This window comes from Podarcis gaigeae, assembly GCF_964106915.1.
Source record: "Podarcis gaigeae genome assembly, chromosome: 17".
NCBI classification, from domain to species: domain Eukaryota; kingdom Metazoa; phylum Chordata; class Lepidosauria; order Squamata; family Lacertidae; genus Podarcis; species Podarcis gaigeae.
The window spans coordinates 20121832-20140448 of record NC_139694.1 but is presented as its reverse complement, the minus strand read 5'-3'; the positions used below and the strand labels follow the sequence as shown (position 1 = coordinate 20140448).

The following is an 18617-nucleotide window of genomic DNA, read 5'->3' as shown; positions in this document are numbered from 1 at the left end:
CTTGTGCACAAGTGTTGTAGATTTTCTCAAATAGGCTAGACTGAAATACTTTTTTTAGGTATTTATGATCAAATGATCCTGGAATCCTGGGGGACGCAGTGGGGCTCACTAGCTTCTTATGAGATTCCTTCATTTAGGAGTCAACACTGAAAGGCACAGTAGCTGTGAACTTTACAAGCTCCACAAACCCCAACTTCTACTTTAAAAATCAAGATATTATGAATTACAAACAGTATTCAAAAGTGCCTTCCCTTGAATGTGTCAGCACATATGAACCGAGTATTTCTTGGGAAAAACATGCCTTGGAAAAACAGGAAAGGATGTGTGAAATGCAGATATCTTTCTCATTCCAGTGTTAAAATGGTAACTCCTTAGCAGCCAGCATGATTATTTGATATATCATCCTGAATCACACAATATGCTAAAAGTCAAGTGCTACGTTAATTTTCATAACATGCATAAATTAGGTCAGTTGTAGGAAGAATATGTAATAGGGCTCAAATTTTATGGGTCCATTCATGAGCTGCAAAACTGGCTGCCTTTTGCTTGAGGTGCATTAACTTCTATTATTGTAGCAGTCAAGAGAACAAGCTCTGCTTCTTAGTTGGCCCAGGCACTATATTCTAGACCACATCATTTTAGGGAAATGTGGCCAGGATAAAGACTTGGTAGTCCCTGTTATTTCTGCTTTTCCAAAAGATGGCAAGTACTATGGGCCATTGTCTATTCCCTTCTGGTACATTATTCTGTGTCTAGACCAGGCATAGGCAAACTCGGCCCTCCAGATGTTTTGGGACTACAACTCCTATGATCCCTAGTTAACAAGACCAGTGGTCAGGGATGATAGGAGTTGTAGTTCCAAAACATCTGGAGAGTCAAGTTTGCCTATGCCTGGTCTAGACCCAACACACTATAGGGGAAACAAAATAGCAGCTGAGTAGCTGAAGAAGAGCTCTCTGACGTTGCTGCACTGCTAAAGAGAGAAGAAAATGAACACAGAAATAGCCATAAACACAATGCAGTTAAAAATTCCTCATTTCTCACTCAGTGATATTTTTGCAAAGAGATGGATAGTCTTTGATACAAACTGGTCTAATTTTTCTAATGTCTAAAATGTTGTTCCTCTATAAAAGTGACAGTCCAGCCTTCTGTTACTGCTGCCAAAGCATACAACATAAAATAGCATAAAACATAAAAATCAGTGCAAATGAATGAATAAATGAATAACAAATAAATAAAACATATATCCCACTTTTTAAGGAGGATTTATATCCCACTTTTCAGGAGGAACTTTCCATTAAACAGCACACAAAGTGCACATACTAAACAAGCACAAAGGACAATAGAAAAAATAATTTCTTTTTTTTTAAGTGTTCGAAAAACTTTAACATCCTTGAGACTTCAAAATTCCATAACTCAGGTCTGTATACTGTTTCTAAAAAGCGAAAGTATCTGCATAACCAGGTGTAAATTCACATATTTACAGCTCTTGCATAATACATTTTCTTCTTGTTCCATACAAAGTAGTGTACACATGTACATATGCTAGATAAATCAGTAAATCAATCCTCCTTCCCTTGATTTTTACGTGACTAAAATAAATTATAGAAAATGATATTCAGGAATATGAAGTAGGTACTCCAGGCACCAAATATTCAATAAGCATGAATTATTATTTTTAAAATATTAAAATTAGTTTTCAACTCTAAAATACAAATCTTCTCTGTGGGATTCCACCGCCCCCCATATGCTTTCATACGTAATCTATAATGTTTAAGGAAATAACCTCAAGAAAAAACACTTATTTATTTTGCATGCAAAAGAATAGTATACACATTATACCATACAAAGTTCAAGCAACCCAAAGAAAATAATTTATGTATTCATGGAACTGGGAAACTCTTTCATTCCATTCCATTCAGTCAAAGTTTATCTGTTTTCCACCGTGAGTTACTCCTATAATTCACACAGTTGCTGAGAATCTTCTTTGAAGTCATTTGCTTGAGAATGTTTTCGAGATGACATGCTACTACTACACGATCAGCTAGTTCTTATGTGTCTGCCTCAGGGAGAAATTTCTTAAATATGTGACAGAAAGGTTGCCACATTTTGAAGAGCAAAGAAGAGGATGATATGATGACTCTCATTTTAAATACCTCTACTATATGTAGGCTATAGAAGCTGCAATACATTGCTGAGGAGTACAGGAGACGAGGAAAGCAAGTCTTCAACCACCAGTTATGTCTATGTCTCATCCAGAAAGTATAGCCAGAGACATTTTGGCAAATTTAAAAAATCCACCCAGACAGAAATGTTACCCCTGAAAAAGAGGACATATCCTGGAAAAAGAGGACACATGGCAAACCTAATTATACTAGCCTAAATAAATGTACATTGGAAGAAACATATTTGTAACTTGAAAATTATAATGAACTATTTAAACTTATCTTTCAAAACGAATGGTATGATATTGTTCTGATTCACAGGCCCAAAGGAGGGCCTGTGCAAGTAAGTTTGATGCAGGGACACCAAATCAGTATCCCAAAAATGCAAGAGTTGTTTGTTCCAGTGCTTTAATATAAGAAAGTGAAAATTTACAAAAGCCTGCAAAGCCTTGCTGCCTTGACTCAGGGCAAACACCGAAACAGCAAGCGTTTGTAATGAGTGTCCGCATCGCGGCAAGCGTTTTATGTGTTAATTGTACAGATAACATCATAGTCAGCTGTATATGTATTAATAAAGGTTAAAAATGGAAAGTGACTAACTATGTACAGTGGTACCTTGGGTTAAGAACGTAATTCGTTCTGGAGGTCCGTTTTTAACCTGAAACTGTTCTTAACCTGAGGTACCACTTTAGAGCCAGTGTAGTATAGTGGTTAAGAGCAATAGTCTCGTAATCTGGGGAACCGGGTTCGCGTCCCTGCTCCTCCATGTGCAGCTGCTGGGTGACCTTGGGCCAGTCACACTTCTCTGAAGTCTCTCAGCCCTGCTCACCTCACAGAGTGTTTGCTGTGGCGGAGGAAGGGAAAGGAGAATGTTAGCCGCTTTGAGACTCCTTCGGGTAGTGATAAAGCGGGATATCAAATCCAAACTCTAATGGGGCCTCCTCCTGCGCCGCCACGTGATTTCTGTTCTCATCCTGAAGCAAAGTTCTTAACTCGAGGTACTATTTCTGAGTTAGCGGAGTATGTAACCTGAAGTGTCAGTAACCTGAAGCATCTGTAACCTGAGGTACCACTGTATTGCTAACAGTGGCGCATTTCCACAATAGTTTTTCAATGGGACTGTAAGCTCCTAAATGGGTTAATGATTACCTGTGGATTGTTTTCTGTTTGTAACCTTAGATCGGGTGACAAAGGTATTGAGTTGCCAATTTGCCATCTTGAAAAACTGGTGGCAGCCAGTCTTTCTCTGAACAGCGACAGAGAACAGAAGATGTAAATGAAGCTCTTAAGCAAAACAGCTGCAGGGAAGTGGATGCTGTTAACGAAAGAGAAACATTTGTTTATAGGTCTGCTTGGAGTTACCTTTTATTTCTAAGATGCTGAGCATGTAAACACTGTATGGATGTTTTGGATGTATCATTTACTGTATTCTGGTTTGTTTTTGAAGAGTTCTGCTAGCAAATTTAAGTAATATTTTTATGGGCCTGGACAATGATTTCTGTCGGTTCTTATGTATCGAGTCACTTCAAACTACACAATATTAATATCACAGCTGGTCAATTAAGCCCACCTGTCTAGGCTTCCAAGCTACACTGATAACTCCCCTCCCTAGGCCAATAGCCAAGCATCCCAAGCCAACTGATAAGCACAGCATAACAGAAAACTAATAAGCATATATTAAAGCAAACAGATACAGTGGTACCTCGGTTTTCGAACATAATCCATCCCAGAAGACCGCTCGAGTTACGAATCGTTGGAAAACCGAACTCTCAATATGGGAGCCTCAATATGGACAACTCAATGCAGAAAAATCTACATGGAAGTCGACTTCGAAGGCACGTTTGAAAATCGAAGCATTACTTCCGGGTTTACAGTGTTCGAAAACCAAAACATTCATCAATGGAGACGTTCAAAGACCGAGGTACCACTGTAAACATTCTTGCAGCGAATAACAATTGGTACCAGGATTATCTTGACTACCAAGATGGCATTTACTGGCCTTACAGGATATTTTTACCATTTGGTTCTACACAGTTATGGATATGCACAACTGCCAGCGAGCTGGCTCATTCAGCCAAACCATGGCAAAGTGCAAATACAGTGGTACCTTGGTTTGCATACATCTTGGTTTGCATAAATTTTGGATGACAAACACGTCAAACCCAGAAGTGAGTGTCCCAGTTTGCAACCTTTTTTTGGATTACAACCCATTTTTTTGGGGGGGGGGATTAGGAACAATTATTTTTGGGGAGGTCCCATTGGCAAAAGCACGCCTTAGGTGACAACCTGTTTTGGTTTACAAAAGGACCGCCAGAACAGATTATGGTTGTAAACCAAGGTAACCACTGTATGTGAGTGTGACAGATCCCAGAGAGATTGGGTCACAGTGCTCTTCCCCTGATCTTTCTGCTTCTGTGCTGCTGAGCTAAGACATGGTTTGGCTTACCATATCATTCTAGCCCAGGCTGGGTTTGGGTTGAGATGACCTGCTGAGCCAAGCTATGACTTCATTTACAGCCACATAGCAAGGAGAAGAACAAAACGGCATCAGAGCCCACACATTCAAACCAAGTGATAGCTTGGTTTAGCATTGTTTGAGGACCACAATAGAACATAAAGCAAAAGGGTAATGTTAAAGTAGAGATGGTTAAAGATATTTGCTTCAATGTTTTATGAGGGATATTGCCACCCCCACCTGCCTTGGGCATTCGGGGATCAAGTGGTCAACTGGGAAAACCAAAAACCTGTTATTCCCCAGCCTATGACTCCTATCATTTCTAACCTGTGGCCCTACCGGCTGCAGCTGTAGGAACTTAAGTCCTTGAACATCTGGAAGGCCCACAAGTTTCCCACCTCTGTTTTATTCCAAAGCTTTCCTAAATTAAAAGGCAAGCCAGTTAATAACATGGATTCCACCCCCTCGCTGCAAGCATTCACAGCCTTAATCTCAGCTCAGTGTCTTTTTCTGCTGTATCTGCAAATAATACAACAACAATACAACACGGTAATTTCCTGTAGACCACACTATACCTAATAATAATCTAGAGTGGCAGTAGCACAATCTCAGCACATCTTCAATTTATATTGTAGACGTTGCCGAATAGCGTTAAAGTTAAATTAACATAACACTGACAAACTTCTCCAACACTGCAAAATATGCAGGACAAGCGATTAACAGCTTTGCTTTTAAAAATAGACAATGACTTTGTAAAACATTGCATTAGTAAATGAATAGATATAAGGGTAACTTAATTGCACATGCTAACATTCAGTTTTTGCTATGGAAATTGCTTTGATTGATTTATTTTTTGGAAGAAAAAAACCCAGTCTGATGAAGAAAATGCCACACAGGCATCTGCTGAGAGGAAAAGGTGTCAAGCAGTATAAATACAAAGAGGATATGATTAGGCAGGGATGCATCCAATGCAGTCAAGCAATTTGCTCCTTGCTTGCTCTACTGCGCCAAGGCAAGGTTCCAAGTTGCAAACCACACAGCAATAAGGTAAGTTTGCACACACTCTTGTGTGTGATTTGAAGTTCCTTTAGTTAGATGGCAGAAAGCAGATGCATTTGTTTTGTACTTTCCTTCCATGGTACCATGCTGCAGTGGTGACATATATTAGCTAGAGTAGTCAGCCCTTTGGGGGCCAGTTTTTTTAAAAAAATAATAATACAAGGGCAAAAATGGTTCACATCTACAGTGAATAGGCAACTTCTGTGCTACCACTGAAACCAATGACTGCATATTTGAGCTGTTCAAAACTAGTCATAGCTTGGATATCAAATGCCTTGGCTCCTGAACAAATTGGCCCCCAAACGATTGAAACCAGGAAGTGAGTGTTCCAGTTTTTGAATGTTCTTTTGGAAGTCGAACATTCGACAGGGCTTTCACGGATTCCGATTGTCTGCAGGAACTTCCTGCAGCCAATCTAAAGCCACGCTTTGGTTTCCAAACGTTTTGGAAGTCAAACGGACTTCCGGAACAGATTCCCTTTGGCCCCATCAAAGTTCAGCCTTTGATTCTGGTGGAATCTAGACACGCATAAAAACCGCTGTGAACATTTATTTATTTTTTAAATGTTTTGAAAAATATATTGAATTTGCTATTAAGATCACTATCACTATCTAGTGTCACCATTTGTATAATGCACTTAAAATATTACATTTGCAGTTGTACAGCTGAGTCCTCTACCCCTGAGAACTCCACCTCAGTGTTTCATTCAATTGTAATACTTTAATTGATTTGAATTATTTGCAAATGTAATCTTGGCTCTCAGCTCAGATTTTAGCTAAGTACTCAGAAAGAGAAGTGTGATTGCAGCTGCATCAGTGATGCACCCTTTTTCAGTGGCACCAATGCTGGTGTGGAAAGAATATTACTGATCACTCCTTCAAAATCATTAGCACTGATTATTTAAGGATCTTACTGGAGAGTATAAGCAATGCCCAACAGAGACAAATTTCAGGAGGATTTGAGGAAGTACATGAATACATTTTTTTATATAGAGAACTAAAGGCATACCAACATAAGACGTTTGAAATTTTGTTTAACAAATCTACTTTTTTCTCCCATTTGAACTATAGCTGTGGGATGCATTGTCCTTTCCAGAGTTTTAACACCACTGGGTGAACAGAATGTACCCTACTTCTTTGGTTTAAAAAGAGAAAGCGAGGGGGGGGGGGGAGAAAGAGAAAGAACAAGGAAAAGTTGTGAATGTCTCTGCTGCCCTTTGTGTTGAGCACCAAGTCAGCTCTCATGGGATCATAGCTCAATTCTTAAAAACAAAACATTTTTTCAACTGCAATTTCACATCTTTATATATGTCAACAGATGTGACAAGCATCAAAGCAACATGTCTTTTTTGCATTATGTTTTTTGTCTAGCGTAAGTCAGGCTATCTAAATATATTTCAGGGCTTCTGGAAGACGATGTTTTGTGTATGATACACACACTCTCTCTCTCTCTCTCTCACACACACGGCCCTCTATCAGACAATTCAATGAGGGCAAACTTAAAGCTGGAGCTGGAAACGGCATGACATAAGCCATTTTGAACAATGGCAATAAATCTTTTTCTTACATACGATAACAAGATACACTAATTATTTCAGTTTGATAAAAGCTCCTGTTGAGAAGTAGGTCATTGTTCCACATTTTGGGGCCAAACTAAATGTTGCAGTAAATATATGGCTCTTGCTGAGAACAGCAGAACTGCATTTCACTTCCCCCTTCCTCTTTTAACACTAGGTAAGACTTTCCACATTCTATGGCATTCTGTGATTCCTTACCACCTCCAACCAGTGGCACTGAATGCAGACACAACAGAGCAAAACATAAAATGATATTTTAAATTCATGCAAAATATGCGTCATTTTAATTATCTCAGCATCACCCCTGATGTGATATGTATCTTTACTGAAGATTAAAATTGAGGATTAAGACAGAACTAACATTTTTAGAATCTACTCAGAGGTAACTTCTTAGCTTTTGTGTAAACTAGAAAAGGATTCCATCTTCGAAGAAAATCAGAATAATATATTTAAAACAAGGAAACACGTTTTTGGTACAATTCTCTTTCTTGAACTGTTGGCCCCAAACAATGATGTTTTGAAGAAAAGGAGAAGAAGGCATAATACCTCATTACGTGTGTCTGTTTCGTACAGATAAAATAATACCATTTAAAAAATGAAACTGCCATCTGCTTCACTGCTGAGATTCTATAGAGCGGATTTTACTGCTTAAAACATTATGAGTATTTTCCCACATAGTCAGTCCTACTGAATAACTTAATCAGCTTAGCAGTTCTCTTTGCTCCTCTAACTCTGGGATTTTATAATGTGGTATCTATGCAATTTAATGAATAACACTTTCATCATACCACATTCTCAGCACATCTTTTGTAACAAGATTAGATTACCTGACTTTTTACACATGTAAATTGCAATGGCTTAGGCTGCTGAAATTTCTTCACACGTTTTTCCTTCCACTGCTCATGCTAACACGTACAGCTCAGGTTCTCTTGTCTCGAGAGCGTACAGCGCTCCGAAAGCAACCTCCCTTTAGATTCCATGATTTCCCAGTGAGGGGGGCAACTTGGATCAGTCTCAGAGAAGAGCATATCCACATAAATGTGTAAAAAAAACACACCCAACCCACCAAAATAATCAACCAAGTCTTATAATTGTCAAAGGTAGTCAAACCAAGAAAACTTAAAGCTAGAATGCTAAGAACACAAAAAGAGCCCGCTAGACCAAGCCAATGGCCGAACTAGTTCAGTATCCTCTTTACCCAGTAGCCAACCAGATGCCTGTGGGCACAAGGAGGATTTGAGCATAAGAGCATGCTCTTTCCTGTAGTTTCCAGCAACTGTGCAGGCAGAACATAGCCATCGTAAAAGTAAAAGGTAAAGGACCCCAGGAAAGCTGAGTCCAGTCAAAGGCGACTATGGGGTTGTGGTGCTTATCTTGCTTTCAGGCCATGTGGGTCGGCGTTTGTCCACAGACAGCTTTCCGGGTTATGACTGAACCACTTCGGGTGCACGGAGGACCATGACAAGTGCCAGAGTGCATGGAAACACCATTTGCCTTCCTCCCTTCCTTGCAATGGCATGCTTTCAAACTGCTAGGTTGGCAGGAGCTGGGACAGAGCAAAGGGAGCTCACTCCGTTGCAGGAATTCGAACTGCTGACCTTCTGATCGGCAAGCCCAAGAATCTCAGCAGTTTAGACCACAGTGCCACCTACGTCCCTATAGCCCCCGTGACTAATAGCAATCCATTGTGGACCCACTGCCGACTGTGCTGGAGCCAGACAACACTGCCAGCTTTTATGCCTCACTGGCTGTAAAAGCATTCATGCGACTAATGCCCTTTCCAGTTGGCAAGGCACCCCCTGTCAGGAGTTCAGCCTACACTCGAGTAGGACCCTGGAAGAGACACATGCCTGAATGGCATGTTCCCTCCCTCATGGTCAATCGTTCAGCAGCTTCAAAAGCTTCTTCAGTCCGAACATCGTTGCGACTAATGCCAACCGACACTGGCACACTTAGGGATCCACAGAGTTTGCCCAGTTGTGTAACAGACCACAACAACTCAGCATTTTGGCTAGCTAATCTGCTTTATTTACATATAAACACACGCGGAGCACTGCAACAGGGCTCCCTCTCTCTCTAGCATCAGACAGCAAAGAGAAAGAGACAAAGGACAATAGTCCCAACTTCACAGAACACAGAACACAAATATCCTGTCTCCATCACTTCCCACTCTGTGGAGTCAAAACATACACCGTCATGTGAAAGACAACAATCCCGTGACTGCAATCATGGAGCAGGAATTCTAACACCTCCACCCCAGGAGAGGGTAGCCTATATGAGATGTAGCAGCCTGTGGGAACATGAGACAGATGCCCAGGAGGCCAGGGGGAATTCCCCCAATGACTATCTGGCCATGTGCACTCTGTTCCCACTGTGCAGGGATGGCGGCCAAGCATAAGAGGCTGCAACTGGAACCCACCCAAGAAGGGGTAAGTGTCCATAGTCCTATCCTCCATTAATTTGTCGAATCCTCTTTTAAAGCCATATAGATTGATGGCCATCACTACTGCCTGTGGGAGCGCATTGCATAGCTGGGGAAAGTGGTCCCAGCTGCAATGAAACATGTCTCTTCCGTATTGGTCTCCACAGCCACAGCAGGTACTGTAACCTTCCAGCAGTTTGACTTCACTCCCAAAGGCACACTCCTCCATTGTCTCCCAAGGCAGATGAATGCCAACTTAGTGAGCCATTACCAGGCTTGGCTGGCTATTCAATAAATTGGATCCATGCTGGATCCAGGAATTAGAAGTGGGGGCTCAGGCATACAGCCTCTCCACAAACTAGTAACACTACGTATCTTAGATTTGGTTGAATCCAAAGAGTATCCCTTGGGTTAGATTTGCCTTTACTATAAAGCTGAGTATAAAATCTCTAATCTGCAATTCTTCATTGTATCCATTAAAATTATGGAATTAAATAGATTAAAAGAAATGTCCAAATAATTATCAGTGAGGCTGTTTTGTATAGGAAATACTGTATGTAGATGCTTCCGTACACACAAAAGACGATGCCAAGGCTATAAAAATGCAATATATTCATAGATAATGATCCTTTGCCTTGTGGATTTCTCCAGAGGGCTGTATCTTTTCCTGTGTCAGAGAAAACCTGTTTTGTTGGCTTGATGTAAAAAGTGCATAACAGCACATTAAGCACTTCACTGATGTAAGGTTTCAATGCAGAACATAAATGTGGACAAGGTACTCTATACAACCTTGAGTAAAATACTCTAGATAAGAAAACATTTCAACTTACATATGCTGACAGGTTCAACAGAGCTAGAAGATATATTATATTTTAATGATTTGGTCCTAGAAACCAAAAAGGCTGTGCAAGAGATTTGGAGGGGGGGGTGTCTGTTTTTGCTCAAAATTGTTCATTCCTTCATATTCTTCTCCTTTCTGGGTTTTATAAAATGATTCTCTCTCAAAAGAGTGGGGATTATGGTGCTCTATACCTTTTTTTGGGGAAATGGTATCATTTAAAGGGTATTAAACAAGGAGGTGAAAATATTCCAACACTGATAGGTCGTATTAGGGCTCATCCACACATTAATTTCTGCTGCAGGTCTGTGATTTGTAGGCACGGGTCTGAGTGAACTTTTATTTTCTCCAGCCAATTCCCCTGGGAAACCCCTCTGTTTAATTGCATAATCAGAACAAATGATAATCTGCAGGTTTCAGTGGTAAACAGTGAGTTTTCCTGGGTAAAGCAGAGGGACAAAAACAAAAACCACTTGCAACCATGGCTACAAATCACAAATCTGTGCCTAGAAATCATGGTACAAATGGAAGGGTGGATGAGCCCTTGCAGGTAGTGTAATTATGAAAAATGTGTACATGTTGAAAATTCTAAAATCATCATCATCATCATCACAATCATCATTATCTTGGGGGGGGGGAGATGGGCTGTAATTTTCACATTTCCCTTATATGAGACCCTAAAGATGCATTCAGACAACACTTTATTCGAGTTTCCTGATTTTCCTGTACCTGATAATATGTGCATTTTATGTGGTCTGTCATACAACCTGAAAGCTACTTCTGGAAATCTAGTGAAATCCAGCAAAAGTTCAGTACTCCTTTCTGTGTTAATTGCTTCCAGGAAAGGGAAAAAAAAACATGTTTGCAACCCCATTAATCCTAAAAAATCAGAGGATAAAATTTGGGTTGATGTCCTAGCAAATAGTTATTTCCCACTGTTTTCATGGATGAATTATGGAAGAACAGAAGTGCACTTTTGCTTAAAGGGGTGGGGGTGGAAACATGCCCAGGGATGTCTGCTGCTGTGTGAAACACTGCCGACTGGTGTGAATGAAATTTAGCATGATGTGATGGTACAGTTCTACAATGCAACGGCTAACACAGTGTAAAAGGAAGTTAGAAGCCAGGACAGAAGCGCTAGCATTATAATCCAGAAAACTAACACACTAATGCCCATGTCAGAATGCACAAAATAATGGATGTAACAGTCTTCAGATCTCCTCTGCACTAGTCCTTTGTTCAATTCAGGTTTACTCCAGTGGAAGCCTTTTCTCATTCAAATAACTATTGACTCATCAGTGCTGCTGCTGCTTTTGCTGTTGCTGCTGCAAAATCTTGAAAATCTTGAAGTTTTTGAGCATAGGTTGCCATACATACAGATTTTCCAGGACCTTAAAGCATTTTCTGCTGTTTCTGATGGCTGGTTATGTCTGGGAAATTTCCTATACAGTGTATTGCAAAAAAATGAAATGGTATATTTTCCCATTAAATGTAATATTTTCCTATTTTTCTCATTATTATTCCCAATGTATTCAGCATTAAAGGTTTTGAGGGTTGTTTTTTTAAAAAAGAAAGAAAGAAAAACACCCCCATTTGGGGAGAAGGATTGAATTTGACAAGTTGACATAACATTTTATTGCCTTAACATATTTCACAAAACTTAAGATTCAGCATCGTGCCATAAAAGAGATAGGAGAGTCAATGCAATACTTACATCAAATCACATGAGATTTTCAAAGTTTATGCATTAATTTAGAATTCAATGAACTACTTTTATCATACCAATGACTTTAACTGGAGCAGGATTTTAAAAATAAATAAATAAACATAAAACATTGAACAGCTTACTGTTCATGTTATATATGCCAAAGCCCTACTATTAGCACATCCAAGTTAGCAATGGTCCCCTCCATGGAAATGCTGACTTTTTGGAGTTAGGAGCTATTCAATGAGAACAAGGAAGAGGAAAGGTAGATTTGATTACTGACCTTACGCAGTCAAATTCCGTATCTACAATAGAAACCTCTGAGCTTTCGCCTTTCTTAAAATAATTATTCATACCGTAATGTTATTCCATAAAGCATGACATGAAATACAATAAACACAATAAGGAATAGTGAATGCTATTGAAAACATTATCATAAACAGCAGGCATGAATCTTTATAATACTGTATATGCAAAAGCCTAGCAAAACAAACAAAGAAATCAGTATCAGAATATCACACTGAGAGACAATAGTTATACCACAAAGGTGAATCACTGAGAAATAATTTATTAACCTGCATTCCTTTGTTGCAAATAAAATTACTTTCAAAAAAGAAAACACAATCTCGGATTCATTGCCTGTAGTTTGAGAGTGAATGCATATATCACCCAAGTGATACACTATATACTCTGCACAAAAAAGGAGTTAGATGTCTATCAATCACTCAAACATTTCCAGAGTTTAAATACAGAGGCCAAACTTATAGCTCCCTGGAAGGTTGTTTCAGAACCACTATCATGGGATACCTACAAAATGCAAGGCTTGTGGAAGTGTGTCTCATGCAATTTTGAAAAGTACAATCCTATTTGCAGAGCTTCCCTATGAATAATAAAAGCACCTCAAAGCAAAAGCTGACTTTCACAATGGGGCCACTTAAGCAGCAGGAAATTCTCCAGTAGTTGCACGTTTGCATGCAGAACAGAGACTAATTTCAGTGCCACCACAGTAAAATATATGTTGTACCTGGTGGTATCAAGAAGTGATGTTCCAAGTCCTATTTTCCAGGTTCAGAAATGTATATATTGTAAATAAATATGCATTATGGTAGGGGAAATTAGCTCACCACCCTCAGGCCCACCCACTCTCCCTGCAAGATTAACACCTTTGTAATGTCATAATCTTTTGTTGTCTAACATCCACTTAATCAGAGGCATAATGTATTATCATAAGATCACATATCTCAAATCTACGAAAGCCACACAGAGGAGCCTTAAAAGGACAGCAATAGTGGAACTCATTTTCTAACCAGAATTCCTCTTCTTCTACAGTGACACACCATGCCATATATACTACCTTACAAGGCTTAACTAAGATACGAAATGTGCATTGCGCAATGAGCTTGCCCTTTGTGGCAGAAATTTCACCTTTTAAGGCTTAATTGTTTAAAAACAAAAACGAAAAAAAGGACAGTAAGAACCAAGGGTCCAATTATCCATTCATTCATATAAAATAGATACACAAATATTTGCCCAGTTGTTTTGCTTATGTTGAAGAAAATATATGACCTAATTATGAGTGCTTTAATTATTGTTATTGTGCAGTGCTATTCCCCCTAAACACTATTTATAGAGTACCATGGATAAGGGAAGGGGAAATAGCTGGATTTGCTTCTAACTATAGCACTATTCTATCTGACAGTAAGAAATGAGGGGATATTCTTGAAAAGAGCATGGGATGTTGAGAATGCTGAACACCAATTCCTACTTCACATAACTCATTACAAAAGGTAAAATAGTGATAGGTTTTTAACAACAACGGAAGCAAAAGAGGCAAATATAATTGGCCCTCAAACCAAAGGGATGACAGGTGTAATATTGGCTGCTGAGAGCTTTATAAAAAAGATGTCACTGGAGACTAAAGGGTGGACCACAAAAACTTTAGTTAACATTATGCAACACTTAGTATAAAAACACAGAAAACCTTAATAAAAACTGTTTTTTAAAAAAATTCATCTCAAAATGGCTGCTTCCCCAAACATAGCTTCCTACACTCATTGAGTGCCTGTTCTCTTTCTCTTTCCCTTTCTATCCCCCCTCTCTCATAGAAGGTACTCTGTTTTGCAGCTCATGCTTTATTCACTCTGCCTCTTAATGTAGTTACAAGCATCTACTTGCACAAAATCTTCTCTGAAGCTACACTGGCACTTCATTGCTGCAAGTGTCATTTATCGTATCTTGAAGCAAGCCCTTTACAGACATTAACATTACGTTAAACGAGGGTGGAAGGAGCAGTATGACTCCGGCAGGTTTCCCCACCGACCTCAGCACATTAAGAATGTAGAGAGATCAGACCAAAGGCCTATCTAGTCTAAGGATAGGGAAGTTTTTCTCAACTGGCAGGGGCTAGATTGTTATCTGCTCCATCCCTTACAGGTCAGGTTTGACAGGTGGATGCCAGTCATCTGAGCTACCAATGATCACAATGGGGATAGTTTTTACAGTATTTGAAATGAAAGACTGTTGCAGTTTGCTATACAGAGTACAAACAGTTCATACTGCCCCCTGGACAGTCTGTTTAATTACTGTTACAAGGAAAGGAAAGCTGGAGGTGGATGATCCCCTGGACCTAGGTGTATTGCATAACAAAATGTGCAGGCAGTATGCTTGTTGCGTTAGCCTGAGTCATACCAACTAAGTGTCATGCCAGAGGGCATAAGGAAAAGTTGCAAAGATGTATCCACCCACAAATCTTATTTTAGCAAAGTGCTCTCTCCCCACTGAATAGGTATTTCTTGGGAAATGCAGAAAGGGCACTTTGTTTCATTAAGGCAGGATATGTTTGCCTTCCAATTCCCATACATTCACAAGGGATGATTAATGGCTGAATTATAGGGATTGCTTGCATTAGATACAAAGCTGTGTTCAGTGGGATCAATTTCAACCTTGTGGTTCATACTTGCTTGGATCAGCGCTGGCCTGCACCATAGGGGCTTTCCCCAGATTTATGACAATGGCACTCTCATTGCTCAGAGCAAAGCCAGGTTATTCACATGGTCCTGTGGCATACACGGGGATTCACCCGAAGCAAGTTTAGCAGTAATTTCACCTCTCCTGTGCCTTTAAGGAATTTATTTTCTGCTAAACAGCCTTCTGTCTCCAATGGGAGGAAGAAACAAAACACATAACCCAATCTGTGTCCTAAAGGCAGGACACATGAAGCAAATTATTTCATCTTTCTGTCCATTTGATTGGATGCTGACACCCATGACCATCCACACCCAGCCAAAAAAGAGGAAGTTCTGGTATCTGGCTTTGTGTTCCTTTGTCTGACAATCACTGAATCCCAATGCTAATTAAACCTGCGTGTGAACAGCAATTGGAGTTTGTTTCCTTCCACTTTAAAATACCCGGGGCACTATTCACCTGAGTACCATCAGTGCAATACTTGAGCAACACTTGTCCCCTCTTTTCTCCCAGTGCCCCACAAAATTGGCTTGGGGGGTGTCAGAATAACCCCCAAAGCTGCACATGGGTGGTGGGGACAGTGAGATTATTCTATCAGGCACGCTGCAATTCTTATGATGACGGGACACCCCCCAGAGTGTGACATTGAATTCCACCTCATAAATTTGAATTCCCAGGTGTTCGGACTATGGCCTGTGGCAATGGCAGTTCTACTGGGTAAATTGCACAAAAGCCCCTTGGCAGCCCTACCTCACGAGGGAGGCAGAAGCTAAATAGTCTATTCATCACAAAAGGACACAGTTTCTTCCCAGAAAATAGAAATCTGGCAAATGGGTGCGGGAAAACAGTCGTTTTGTCATCCTGCTAACTCAGGGAAACGTGACGCTGAGTGGACATGGATTGTCAATTACCTTCTATGACATGTACACTGATCAAGGAAGCTAGCTTCACCCTGAACTTCAATGCTGTCTAAAGAATATGCAAAACACATACCTTCCATTTGAAAATTTAATAAAGATATATTATCATTACTTATTTTTCAATTATGTGCTGTTTGCAACACACATTAGCTTCAAAATCCACACTCTAAGTAATAATGCATTAGAATGGATTCCAAATACAAATCCAGCTATTTCCTAATAAAACACTTAACAGAATTAAACTGTCCCTTGACAATGTGTTTTCCAATAAAGCACAACTAAAAAGAGAGAGATAAAAGCAGAAATCTATTATATCGGTGTTACATCCTGAAATCTTTTTTTTAAGCCTTATTTATTTTTTAAGGAAAAGTACCAATGCTTAAATAATAGGAAACACAGTAAAATCACCAAATAGAAAAAGGGTGTGTGTGTGATATTTTGCTGACCCACACAGTATTGCCAAACTGTTTCCAGCTAAATTTAAAAGAAGACAATTCAGATCTAAGCAACAGGGCAGTAACATAACAAAGAGAGTGTCAAATACACTCCTTTCCTTGACTTAAATATGACTGTTTGCAGTAGAAGAAAAACACTCAGCTGGCGAAAACTCCAAATATGCATGACAGGTTTAATTGTGTATGATTAATATAGCAATCTCAATGCCACCAGTTTCTCCTTCTCACTTCCAGTCCACATCTCACATCATAGAATATGTCAGCAGAACTGAAAGCCAGCAGAACAGAGTGGCACATTTGGACATTCAAACATGATGGCTGCATTTTACATGGTAACACTTTGCGCCGAGAGATTACTTGTTGATTTTTTTGTTTATACAGCAACTGAAAGAAAGCTCAACTTCCAACAAAAGTTAAAAAAATTATCTATTATTTTAGATAGATCTTGCAGGCATTAGAGTTCCGTTTATAAATGGAACTCTTGCACAGAAGAGCACCTGGGACTCAGCTACACAGCTGCAAATAGAACATCTTAAATGTGTTGTAAAGAGCAATACGCAGATGTGACGCTAGATGGCGTGAGTGAGCTATGCAAAATCCAATGTCTTTTTCAAAACATTTTAAGAAAGAGCATTTTCACAGTGGTCTTTATATGCATGTAAATTCCACCCAAGATCAAGCTATTTGATGGGGAGAGACGAAAAGTTTTGACTGACCATTCTGTGCTCATATCATGAAAATATGAGAAGTGCTCTAGTGGTCTGTACCATGCAGAATCAAGTTCTGTATAATTTCTTATACAGTAATGCAAGCAACATGTCTGAAAGGCTTTAAGCAATGCTTCCTGACAGAACATAGACAACAAATGAAACACAGCCATTCAACAAAGCAGTTCACTTTCAATATAGTTATAACTTAAAAGCTTGTTAAAAACTTACCAAAATTAAAGCAGTAAAAGCACGATCCAGTTTCTTGAAAACCTGAAAGAGTAAATAATAGCCATATTAAATATATATATACTTTAAAAGTATGTGTAGCTACAGTATATCTAAGAAATAGATACAGATATATAAATTACTGATAAACAACCTCAAAATACCCTTTACCTCAAATAATGCAATAGCAGCTTCCCTGGTACCAGGGAACATGGGAAACCTAAAGCCACCAGCCCCCGGCAACGCAATCCCAGTGGGGTGCCATTGCGGCTGCCCCCCGCCCCCGCAGGTCGCACGCTATGCCCTCAGGATGCGCGCCATGCCCCTGTGGGTGGTGCCCCTTGCCCCCGGGACGTGAGCCAGCCCCGCCCCCGCCTGCTCTCCATTCCCCAGTGCTGGAGCATGAAGCTCTGCCAGTGCAGAGAAGGCTTGTTCCACATGTTTCTACCCCTACACCTATGTAAGTGCATTGGAAGAGGAGATGGTGACAGAGTAGGGAGAGAGTGGCTGGCCGGCTAGCTGTGGTGGTAGAGATGGATCCCAATTTAAGAGTTTGTGTTTAGAGAGAAAATGCATGTTTTACAATACATATCTCAACTTGACCTATCTATCATGTGCATTTAAATGTGATATTTCTGTTTTGTTTTTATAAATTGCAGATCAGTTTTGGAAATTGGACTCATTGATCCCCAATCTCTCATCTTTTATTTATTGTACTACTACTAGGTAGGCTGGGTAGACTTCAGACTTGTTGGTTCTACTTTTATTTATTTACCAGAACCCCAAGATTTACCACCAGATTCATTCATTCATTCTCTCTCTCTCTCTCTCTCTCTCTCTCACACACACACACACACAATCACACACACACAAAGTTAGATGCAAAGAAGGGTGTCTTTGAGCACATTGTGAGACTAGGGATTAGTTTTTGATACCAAAAATGAATGGAGTTCTTTCAGTGTGGGGAAGGTTAAGCTGAGAATTAGTAGTCAGCCCAAGGCCATCCAGTAAACTTGGTGTGGATTTAATCCAGATCTTCCTGGTCTATACCCCTGAGCTCCTTTTGAATTAATGGTGGGATATACAAGTAAGAAATAAATAAATATTCTAGCCCCTAACTCAC

General features: G+C 39.8%; 1 protein-coding gene across 32 annotated transcripts in view; it reads right to left on the bottom strand.

Annotated features, from left to right (window-relative positions):
• PTPRD (protein tyrosine phosphatase receptor type D) overlaps positions 1 to 18617 on the bottom strand; it is a 1161589-nt gene that overhangs the window by 994619 nt on the left and 148353 nt on the right. For all 32 annotated transcript variants that reach the window (XM_083718180.1, XM_083718169.1, XM_083718207.1 and 29 more), the window contains one exon: positions 17498 to 17539. The gene's annotated coding sequence lies outside the window, so the exon portion shown is untranslated. The remainder of the gene's footprint in view (positions 1 to 17497; positions 17540 to 18617) is intronic.